This window comes from Pan troglodytes, chromosome 6, assembly GCF_028858775.2.
Source record: "Pan troglodytes isolate AG18354 chromosome 6, NHGRI_mPanTro3-v2.0_pri, whole genome shotgun sequence".
NCBI classification, from domain to species: Eukaryota; Metazoa; Chordata; class Mammalia; order Primates; family Hominidae; genus Pan; species Pan troglodytes.
In genome coordinates, this window is record NC_072404.2 from 45,628,476 (window position 1) to 45,640,356 (window position 11,881).

The window sequence follows — 11,881 nt, forward strand, 5'->3', positions numbered from 1 at the left end:
AGGCTGCAGTGAGCCAAGATCGAGCCACTGCACTCCCAGACTGGGCGACAGAGTGAGACTCTGTCTCAAAGAAAAAAAAAAAAAAAAAAGAAAATAGCCTGCTTTCGGCAACTCCCCTCCCTTCTCTCTTCCCATTGCTCCTTCCTGCTTTGAGAGTGGGTCTCATGACCCAACCTGGCCAGCACACATGATGCCTTTCCTTTTGCAGTCTGGAGCCTTTTCACATCTGAAAAAAATCTGAAAAAAATCTGAAAAAGGGAACCTACTAGAAGAAAAACTCCAAAAAGCAGAATGTGACAAAGAAAGTGGACTTTCTTCTCAGATCCTGGGGAGGCAGTATAGGTGTGATGTCTTTTTATGCATAAAATATCTCAGAAAGGCCGGGCACGGTAGCTCACACCTGTAATCCCAGCACTGTGGGAGGCCGAGGTGGGAGGATCGCTTGAGCCCAGGAGTCCGAGACCAGCTTGGGCAACATGGCAAGACCCTGTCTTTACTTAAAAAATTAAAAAATTAGCCAGGCATTGTGGCATACACCTATAGTCCTAGCTACTTGGGAGGCTGGGGCAGGAGGATTACTTGAGCCCAGGAATTTGAGGCTGCAGTGAGCTATGATCATGCCACTGCACTCCAGCCTAGAGTGATAGTGACATGAGTCACTGACATCTCACATGTCGTCACCTCTGTCACTCACAGGGTGACAGAGACCTTATCTCTTTTTTCCCCAAACTATTTTGTACCCAGATGAGAGACCCTGTCTCATTAAAAAAAAAAAAAAAAACTCAGAAGGATAACTAAGACACTGAGAGCTGACCCACAGGTGGTGGGGTGGGAGCGCCAGCACTAAGTGGAGGGTGCATGAAGACACAGGAGCAGAGGGTCCCCAGCAAGCACGCTCTGCTCGCCCTCCCCTGGCTACCTGGAGGCCCCACAGAGATGCCCTCCCCAACACCCTACTGTGCTTTACTTCTGTTTTTAAGAACTTTCGTTCAAGTCTGCCTTGGAGCTTGCACGTGAGTGACAGTCAGATAACAGAACAGTGACAGAACAGATAACAGATAACAGAACACCCAAATGTGAGGAGGATGAGAACAGATGTGAGCCTCTCTGGGTCAGCTAATTCATACACATTAACCCTAATCCTCAGAACCCTGGCAAAAAAAAAAGCTAGTATTAATTCCATTTTACAGACGAAGTGCCTGGAGTTCAGGGAGGGTAAAGCACCCTGCTTCACAGCCAAGGCACTGCGGCACTGCCCTGCAATTTCCAGACTTTCTGGTTCTAGACTCAAACCCAGGCTGTGCCAGAGGCCTTGACAGGTCCTGTCTTACATTCACCCAGAGAGCTTCAATGATAAACAGGAGACCTGGTGTCCAGTCCTGTCAGTCCTGAACTACCCAAGCAACAACGACGGTCAAACAGGTCATAGGCTGTAGGCTGAATGGTTGGACTTCATCTCCAAGGTCTGCTCCAGCTCTAAATTGCTCTCTGGTTCCCAGAAAAGGAAATTCAGGTAACTCTTATAACAGGCAGAATGATACCCTCAGTCATGATCACAGAATGTAAATTCTGATGATAGCAAGAAGGCCTATCTGACTGACAGATCAAAATGTTTGCCAGAGTGTGTTGGTTAAAGTGTGGTCAGGAATACACTCTGATATTATTGGGGGACTACAAGTGGGTAGCATCTCTGTGGAGGGTAGTGTAGCAATAGCTCTTAAAATTCCAATCTGACCTAGCAATTCTACTGCTTCCTATTTTTTTCTCCAGCCCCCAAACTACATTCAGAAGAAACTGCCCTGAGTCCTTTGACCTTGCAGAAATCTCACTACTACTTGCTCTCCCTTTCTTTTTTTTGTAATTAACATATCTATTTGTAACTAATTTAAATTTTCCAAATTCTCATTTGCAAATGAGATTCATATAGTTAAAACTGAATATACAAACAACATATTAGGAGGATCAAAATTTACACTACTCAAACATGACTCCTTAAGACTGACTTTAACATGTTCTTTCAATTTTATTCAAATCAGATGTCCCCCCTCCAGCATTTATCATTTTAAAAAATGAATTTAATGCTATCAAAAGGTGATGTTCACTTTAATCCTGTTTGCCTTCATGTCACTGTCATGAGCCTTCATTCCAGACCACATACATAAAGAGGGCCAGCACCACATGGCCGGTGACCACGGCAACAATAGCAGCATAAAAACAGCTGTCCTTATTGGACATCCCAAGGGCGCCTCCAGATATATAAGATTTAGTTGTGAAATATAAATAACCCGATAGGAACAGTGATCATTAAAGCTGTGAAGAACAGGAGCGTCTTCAGTGTAGATGCTAATGAGCTTTCTTTTCCGAACTTAGGAGGCTGCAGTGCGTTCAGCGCCACTTTATCTGGGCGCTCCACAGTGTAGTTGTGCTGGCACAGGTGCTTGGTGGCAGGCTACTTGCTTTTCTTTTCTAATGAGATCTTAGAGGAAAGTTTTCCTATAAAAGTGGCCTACAGAACATTACTTATGAACTTTATTGTTTTCCTACATAATCTGGGGAAAGCAAAACAAAAGAAAACAAACAAACGAAAGGATGTGGAGAGATGCATATGCACGAGAAAGAAGCCTAAATGGAACTCGTACACTGGGCATCAGGGGTGTACCACCTAGAATAAGTGGCATTACTGTTTGTTTATTTTTCAGGGTCAGGGTTTTGTTCTTTAACCCAGACTGGAATGCAGTGGCACGCATGATCACAGCTCACTGCAACGTCGAACTCCTGGGTTCAAGTGATCCTCCTGCCTCGGCCTCCCAAAGTTCTGAGACTGCAAGCATGAGCCACTGCACCTGGCCACATTGCTGTTTTTAAAGCACATTCAGCTGGGGTACCCCAGCTAGTTGCTCACAGAGCTGTGAGTGACTGGCAGGACCTGCCATGGTCACATAACTGTAACGGCCAGACAGATCCTTTCTGTGCTGTTTCCCCTTCTGCTTTCAACTCCCCCTTACGATAAGATGCACCGTCAGGAGAGGCAGCAATCCCAGGCCAAGCGAGATCTGGCTCCACCTTCCAACTCTCTGCCTGCCCATCACACAGCTCCCTCTCCTTTCCTCCCCATCGTCTGGCCAGGACTAGTTAAACTCTGAACAGAATCAAGGAGGAACTTTATTCTGTATTTTAATATATCTTAAAATATCTAAGACCTAATCCTGTAACAAAAAGGTTTTGGTTTGTTTAGTTTTCCTTTTTTTATTTAAATTTCAAAGGTGTAGTATTTAAATGGTCAAACACAAAAACATTCTATTTTCTAACTTTTAGTATTATGCTGAGAAATATTTTCCCAAAAGACTTATATTAAATAGATACATTTTTATTTTCTTTTAGATTTTTAACTTTTTTTTTTTTTTCCCTGAGACAGAGTTTCACTCTTGTCACTCAGGCTGGAGTGCAATGGTGGGATCTCGGCTCACTGCAACCTCTGCCTCCCAGGTTCAAGCCATTCTCCCACCTCAGCCTCCTGAGTAGCTGGGATTACAGGCGCCTGCCACCACACCACCACGCTAATTATTTTTAGTAGAAATGGGGTTTCGCCATGTTGGCCAGGCTGGTCTGGAACTCCTCACCTCAGGTGATCCACCCACCTCGGCCTCCCAAAATGCTGGGATTACAGGCACGAGCTACCACGCCTTGCCTTAACTTTTCTTTATTTACATTTTTATTTTTTAATCAAATCTAAATAGTATTTTGGTATATGGCATGAGATAAGGCTCTAAATTTACATTTCTCCAAATAGTTGAGTTGTTTCTACATTATTTATCGAATATTTAATCCTTTCCCCCAGTGACTCCACATTTAAATTTTTATGAATACAGTTATTCTTTTTTTCACTTTTTTCTGCTGTACCACAGACCTCTATTCCCATGGTTATAACATGCTGTTTACATGATTGTGGCTTTACAGTGTTTCAATACCTGGTAATTCAAGTTCTCTCATTAATTTTAGAACATCTTACCAAGTTAAAAAATTCCACTGGGACTGTGACTATGATTGCATCAAATTTATACATTAAATTAGGGTGAATTAATAAGCCTTCCCATCCAGAAACATGGTATGCCTTTCTAAGAGCAGCCAATTTAAAAATAAATAAATAGGCCGGCTGTGGAGGCTCACGGCTGTAATCCTAGCACTTTGGGAGGCCGAGGCGGGCGGATCACTTGAGGCCAGGAGTTCAAGACGAGCCTGGCCAACATGGTGAAACCGTGTCTCTACTAAAATTACAAAAATTAGCAGGGGGTGGTGGCACGAGCCTGTAATACCAGCTATTCGGGAGGCTGAGACATGAGAATTGCTTGAACCCAGGAGGCAGAGGTTGCAGTGAGCCGAGATCACACCACTGCACTCCAGCTTGGGCAACAGAGCAAGACTCTGTCTCTAAATAAACAAATAATTTAAAAAGAAGAATCTTGAGTTAGTTCCTGAATTATTGCATAATGACAAATAACAGCTCAGGCTGCAGTGGCTCACTAGAAAGTTGAAAGAAAAAAGTCAACACCTTTGCAGAAACAACTTGCTTGAAGCAATTTAAAGCAGGTTTCTCCTCCCCCCATATCTACTGCAGCCGGTCTGCAAAAGTCTTGGAGTTTGAGCCTTTATTTGCTTTGACTCCAAAACACAACGGGCTCAGGTGCACACAGATGAGCTATCTCTCTAGAGGGATGAAGAGCCAGCCTGTGACTCCAGAGAACAGAGTTCTAGACCTGGCTTGGCACCCACTAGCTATGTGATCAAGAGCAGGACACGGGGTCCCTTGTGCCTTAGTTTCTGCACCTTGAAATAGAAGAGGGGGCAGATGAACTTAGATGACCCTTATGTTCTCTTTCTGTGCTAACATGATATCACTTTAACCCACTTTACTTCTTTTTTTGCGGGGGGTGGGGGGTTCTCTTTCGGTTTAACTTTCTTGGTGTCTGGCTTGGTTAACTGAAGGTTTTTAGCTTCTCTTCTGGCTCCGCAAGCAAACTAGGTTGAGGCTCAGGTTGCAGCCATCAAGGTCCCAGGCACAAAGGTTCTGTACAGATAGGGTTTTTCCTCGGTACTCTGCCAAAGAGAAGCCACTCTCTTCCCTACCCCACTTTTCCAGCCCCCATCTGCTCTATGTCCCTCCTCTACCTCCTCCTCACCACTTCAAAAGCTTCTACCTTTTACTGAAAGTGATCTTAATACAACAGGAGAGAAATGAGATGAGGTCAATTACTTTCACTAAAGTCTAGTGTATTTAAACTTGGAAGGGCATAATCACGTTTGAAAAGAGCTGCTTATTAACTCAAATAATTGTAGAACAATGTGTAACTCTATTTCAAAATAGGGTTGAGAGCAGAACTTTCTGGAGTCCCATACCTGTTCTTGGGCACTGACCACCCCCAGAAGGTCCAGATCATAACTATGTTCCCTTAGTGCTGAAAGATGATTTCTGCCCAGCCAAGTGCTACAGGAACTGCGTACACAGGCACAACTCACAAGTGCGGGGACGGGGCGGGCAGGGGAAGGAATGCAAATCTTCCACACGCCAAAATATGTGTGGGTCTAACTTTTGTTTCTAACATTTTAAAAGCTCAATAATTATGCTTTCAAAGATCTCTAGAGAGAACATCTTTCTTCAGCAGATCGAGATTTTTTACAAGCAAGATTTCACAATGTGTTATCTGCATCCTCAATATTAATTACATAAATAATTTTATTCTCTACACTGACTATATCATGTTCTTTCACTGTTTTGTTTTCCTTTAGATTTTTTAAGGCGCTCCAAGTTCTCAGATTTCAGGTGAGGAACTTCAAGGCCTTTTCAAAGTCTGAGGTTTTCTGAGTTTGTAAAAGAGAAACAGCTAAGTTACAAGAAAAATCATTACGTATAAATGTGAGTTATATAAAATATTCAGCTATTCACTCAGGCATCAGCAAATATTTGTTTTAGCACAACAAACAGCACACATGAGTTGAAATATGGTGGACAGAAAACAAACCTAAAGAAATCCTGTAGCACCTAAAAAGAGAATGACACGACATTACTTCATGAAACAGAGCCAGGGGTCAAAAGCAGTAGTGGCCCACGGGTGCGCAGTATGTGCTTTGTTTTTCAAAAACATTTTTTGCCAATTTCCTTTTATTCCCACAATATCCCTAAGAAGTAGAGCGCCCCCCGCGCCCCAACCTTCATTCTGCAGAGGCAGAAAGACATTGGATCCCTTGCTGATGGTGATCCCTGGTGGTCCCTCCTCAGCAGGCAGGCTGACTGTACTCTTAGCATCCAGCTGGGTTTAGCCAGTGGAGGAGATCAGCAGGCAAGAAACAGAAAGAGAGAGGCTAGGGTACTTGTGCTCCCCCTGCCTGGTTCCCCAGGCTGCTGCTCTGGCAGTGGCTGCATTCTGTGATGGCCACAGCAGGTCTGGAAGGGAGTGGCTCCTCCAGCAGTATTCCAGCCCCCTCCTCCCAGCTCTGGTCCCCTCCCTACCCCTTCAAACCAGAGAGGGGATGGTGCCCACTGAAGCTCTTCCCTGTGTGCCTCACCATCACTTGTTGGCTCCTCCAATCCTGCCCACTCTTCTATAAAAAGTCTCCTTAAAATTCCTTTCATTTTTATGCTTTTCACTGTTGGGATTCCCAACTGATAAACTTGGCAGTATATCAGTTTGCAGCATCCCTGGCCTTTCCCCACTAGATGCCAGTGGCACATACCCTTTTCCCCCCAGCACGACAATCAGAAATGTCAGTAAGAACTACTGGGTTAAGGGCCGGGCACGGTGGCTCATGCCTGTAATCCCAGCACTTTGGGAGGCCGAGGCGGGCATGGGGCTGATCATGAGGTCAAGCGATCCAGACCATCCTGGCCAACATGGTGAAACCCCATGTCTACTAAATATACAAAAATTACCTGGGTATGGTGGCGTGCACCTGTAGTCCCAGCTACTCGGGAGGCTGAGGCAGGAGAATTGCTTGAACCTGGGAGGCGGAGGTTGCAATGAGCCAAGATCGTCCCACTGCACTCCAGCCTGGGTGACAGAGCAAGACTCCATCTTAAAAAAAAAAAAAAAAAAAAGAACTACTGGGTTCATGGAAATCACTAAATTATTGCTGACAAAGCTCTAGAGTTTCACATTCCAATTTGCACGTGGGAGAGATGCAAAATCTCACAGTAAATTAATAGCACAGCCAGGACTAAACAGCTTCCTTGGCTTACATTATGTTTCCCTTTTGATTTCAGTCTCTCTCCCACATGCAAATTGGAATCTGAAACTCCAGAGCTTTGTCAGCAATAAATTAGTGATTTTCATTAACCCAGTATTTCTCACCAACATTTCTGATTGTTGTACTCGGGGGGAAAAGGGTATGTGCCATTGGCATCTAGTAGGGAAAGGCCAGGGATGCTGCAAAAACATCCTGTGATGCACAGGACACCTTCCTACCCCCACTACACATACACAAAGAATTATCCAGCCCAAAATGTCAACAGTGCCAGAGTTGAAAAAGCCTGGATTACACATCATGCAGAATGAACTACAGCTGTGACCTTCCTCCTCGTTCCTCCTCAAAGGCCCTCTCAAGTACCTATTATTGCCCCAAAGCCAGGTGACTTGCAGAAGTATGGGGAAGGATTAGGGAGAGGGTGACCCTCTCAGGTGGGGCCAGCTGCCAGCCTCAGAGGTCTAAGGGTAAAGGTAAAAGCAACTCTTGCCCTGGAGGGAGTTGGATACTTTGGGATCTATTGAGAAAAATATAATAGCTACATGGGACACAAGTCTGGAAATATATACATCAAAATATTACCAGTAATTATGTCTCTAAGTGGTGAAACTTTTAGTGACTACTTTCTTTTTGCTTATCTGTATACTTTAAACTTTTCTATAAAGATTAGTTAGCATAATTATTCAAAACTCTAAAAAACATTACAAATTATGCCACTTTCACTGACTGCAGCCCTCCTAGCCCCAAACTGAACAGACTTTCACAGGGCAATAACATATCAAGGTGCTCTGATAATGAAGTCCACAGAAAATTTTCCCTATAACTGAGAATCAGGAAAGGCTCTGCTTCCTTCAAGGCCATTAACATTTGGGGGATCAATGAATGAATGAATGAATGAAGTTGCCATGTATGTTTTACTTTCAAAAGACAAGAACCATGTAACTGACCAAGTTTACCTTTCTAGAAACAAATTTGGGACTCAACTACAAAAATATAGGCCTGCACTGACCTATAAGGGAGCCGCTACACAGAGTGGCTATTGGAATATAAATTAATTAAATATAGCACATTTTCATAATCACAGAAAATTCTATTGGATAACACTGAAACACTTCATTCTTTTTTTCCCCTGGAATAGTTTCTTGTACTTATACTTTCTCTCATCTCAATTCCTGGCCATATTTATCTTCTATTTATTTGTTACTATTCTGTGATTTTGTTGCAAATGACCTTAATTCCTTTGTGGATCAATTTGGGGCATTGTACTTTGGAAATATCAGTGTGTATATATGTCACTGTTCCTGAGAGTTCAACCTTCATTTCTGACCATAAGGCAGATCTAGCAGCTCATGTAATGTAGCTATTTCCTCACAGCTCAAAGACGGAAGAGAGGCCGGGTGAAGTGGCTCACGCCTGTAATCCCAGCACTTTGGGGAGGCCATGGTGGGTGGATTACTTGAGGTCAGGAGTTCGAGACCAACCTAGCCAACATGGCAAAACCCTGTCTCTACTAAAAATATAAAAATTAGCTGGTCATGGTGGTGCGTGCCTGTAATCCCAGCTACTTAGGAAGCTGAGGAATGAGAATCACTTGAACCCAGGGGGCGGAGGTTGCAGTGAGCCAAGATGGCGCCACTGCACTCCAGCCTGGGCGACACAGTGAGACTCCATCTCAAAAAAAAAAAAAAAAGACTCAAGAGAACATTGTCAGGAACTAAGCTCCCCTGTCACAAAGGCACTATATTCAGTGTTTTTTTTTTTAAATACACAAAAAGGTATACACTGTCCATTAATGGAAAGTTTCACTATTTGATTAAAGCTTAATTTGAAGCTGAGTAATGCAATGTCTTTTTCAAATTCCAAAATACATGGCTATCAACTTATTTCTAAAATCTTAAATATATGATTTACCACAAAAAACAAATGGCCCAACCTGTTACTACTGATAAATATATGATCATGTCATCAGAGTCCTGGATACGCCAAAGAGAATCAGAAATGAAAATGCGCGCAGCTCCTGCACAGTGGGATTCCCTGTCAGCCCACGGTTCTGATGGAGTGTCGCCTCTACATAGAAGTCAGTGCAATTTTGAGTATTTTACCAGATTTTCAGTTCTATAAAAAATGACTGGGAGTAATAAGCAGTGTAGATCAAAAACTAAATACAATTATAACAAAGATGAAAATTAATAGATGTGGCCCAAAGTGGCAAATCTTTGACTTTAATCAGATGCTAACTGGATAGGCAGGGGGTACAAAGAATAAAAAAGTAAAGATCGGCCAGGCGCGGTGACTCATGCCACGCCTGTTATAATCCCAGCACTTTGGGAGGCCGAGGCGGGTGGATCACCTGAGGTCAGAAGAATTGCTTGAACCCAGCAGGTGGAAGTTGCAGTGAGCCGAGATCGCGCCACTGTACTCCAGCCTGGCGACAGGGCGAGACTCTGTCTCAAAAAAAAAAAAAAAAAAAAAAAAAAAAAAAAAAAAAAAAAAAATTACATATGAAATGTGGGAAAACACACTGAGAATTATTCCTAAAAAAGTTGAAGTATAATTAGAGACCCTATTGTAATTTTTAGCTCTCTGGCTACAGAATCTCCCTTCTGATACTTTGTCTAACATTTGACTTGTTTTTCTGGAATGCATCCCGTTAAGGGAAGGATGAGCATATTTATCAATACAATCTTTTAGGAAATAATTAGCAATATACCAATACCTTTATTTCCATAATTTTAATATCTTCTTGGGAATCGTACTATAGAAATTACATTAATGATGGAAAAACTTTCAGCACAGTATTGCTTCCTTTGTAGGTGGTGATGATGACAGCTAACATTTACTGAATCCTTCCCATGCTGAAAACCCTATTGTAAGCTATTTATGTTCGCTAAGTCACTTATTCTTCAGGGCTATCCTACTAAGTAAGCATTATGATTACCCCCACTTTTACAGGTGAGAAAATCGAGGCAACAAGAGGTTGGTTAACGTGCCCAAGATCAGATCGCACAGCGGTATAATAGGATGGAAAACTCCTATCACATAATGAACGTTAAGTGAAAAAAATTAGTATCCAAAACTGTAAGTCTGATGTCTCATTCTTTTTATAATTTAAGTAGTTTATAAATACCCTATTAGCCATATTTCTGAGCACTTCATATGTAGAGTGCACTTTACAGAACACTGTCATGTAACCCTCACACCGTCTACGAAATAAGTGATAGTTTCCAGTTTCTAAAAACGAAAGCGGGGCTAGGAGAGGCCAAGTGCCTCGCGCGGCGCCTCAGGATTCGCCCCAGCGGAGCAGACCCCAGGGCATCCCAGGCGGGTCCCGGCCGAGCTAGCGGCCCTGCGGTGGCTATGCCCGGGCCCAGCCGCTCGCGCTCCTGGAGCCGCCGGACTACGCGGCACGCGGACGCCGAGCCTGCCCTCTTGGGTCTACATAAAAACCGAAACTACGGGCAGTCTTAACCGAAATGGAGACTTAATTTTTTAGACTGTCTTTTGTGTAGTTGAGAAAGCCCCTTGCCGGGACCCGCGCTGCTGGGCCTCCGACCGCGTCCTCACTCCGGGCCCGGGCGGGGCGGGGCGGGGCAGGCGGCGCCCAGGCTGCGTCCCGGCTCTGGCGGCCGCGGGCCCGGGCCTCCTGCGGGCCTGGGGCTTCGAGCTCAGGCCCTAGCGCTCTATGGAAGCCGCGCGCGACCCCCGCTCCCCTGCGCGCGACCCCCGTTCCCCGCGCGCGCCTCACCTGACGCGGGCACCGCTCTCCGTGCAGCCTCCGGGCGCCACCGGCTTTGCGGACCGGGGCGGGATCCCAGCTCCGATTGGCTGCCCGGCTGGGGGGCGGGGGCCCCGAAGCGGGGTGGCGGAGACCGGGAGGGGACCGGAGGCGGTGGGGAAGGGAGTGGACGGAAGGGGAGGGAGGGTCCCGGCCTCGTGCGGTCGCGCGTGAGATCCCGGCCTCTGTGCCCTGGGTCTGGCGCCTGGGGCCGTAAGAACCGTCCGTGCGCCTGCCCTGTTCTCTGCACCCAGCTTGGTGGCGAGGGGTGGGTGGTAGGTGCCGGCCGACCGGAGGGCGTATGGAAGTGGCTGGCCCCCTCACGGTGTGCCTGGCCCCCTCACGGTGTGCCTGGCCCCCTCACGGTGTGCCTGGCCCCCTCACGGTGTGCCTGGCCCCCTCACGGTGTGCCTGGCCCCCTCACGGTGTGCCTGGCCCCCTCACGGTGTGCCTGGCCCCCTCACGGTGTGCCTGGCCCCCTCACGGTGTGCCTGGCCCCGGCGTGGGGGGGGCGGGCCCGGGGGGCGTCGCATCTCTCTTATCCGCCCCCCACTCACCACGTAGAACCCACTGGATCCCATTGGTATTAGTGGTCCCGGGCCGACTGAACTGGCGCCGAGGCTTACTTGAGTCCTTCCTGTAAATGTGAGGAGCGGAGGGAATATTCCAGGAGGCCGGTGTCTGCGATGTCCTGCTCTTGGGTAGCTAGGAAGTAGTGAACGTGGTCTAGGGAACTGCCTGGGCTCTTATCCACCTGGGAATGGGTTTGTTGGGGATCCTGATGTGGGAGAAGCCAGGGAGCTTCTAGCCTAGTGGGGCTAGGGGAGAAAACAGGGAGAGGGGTGGATTAGGCTGAAGGAAAGAGATCTC

General features: G+C 45.9%; 1 protein-coding gene, 1 long non-coding RNA gene and 1 pseudogene across 4 annotated transcripts in view; 1 reads left to right on the plus strand and 2 right to left on the minus strand.

The window, feature by feature from the left end:
• Positions 1-10,312, plus strand: part of LOC134810424 (uncharacterized) — a 28,588-nt gene extending 18,276 nt beyond the window's left edge. The window contains exon 4 of the long non-coding RNA XR_010158435.1: positions 10,189-10,312. This is a non-coding gene — a long non-coding RNA (uncharacterized LOC134810424). The remainder of the gene's footprint in view (positions 1-10,188) is intronic.
• The window catches only part of BLVRA (biliverdin reductase A), a 49,110-nt gene extending 37,650 nt beyond the window's left edge, over positions 1-11,460 (minus strand). Inside the window, exon 1 of one of the 3 annotated variants that reach the window (XM_519058.8) lies at positions 10,982-11,460. The gene's annotated coding sequence lies outside the window, so the exon portion shown is untranslated. Of the gene's footprint in view, positions 1-6,925; positions 7,070-9,586; positions 9,681-10,981 lie in introns of those variants that run through there. The other 2 variants (XM_054687499.1, XM_016957314.3) reach the window with 2 other exon arrangements.
• On the minus strand, positions 2,104-2,933 carry LOC134810497 (vacuolar ATPase assembly integral membrane protein VMA21-like; annotated as a pseudogene).
• Positions 11,461-11,881: the final 421 nt, after the last annotated feature.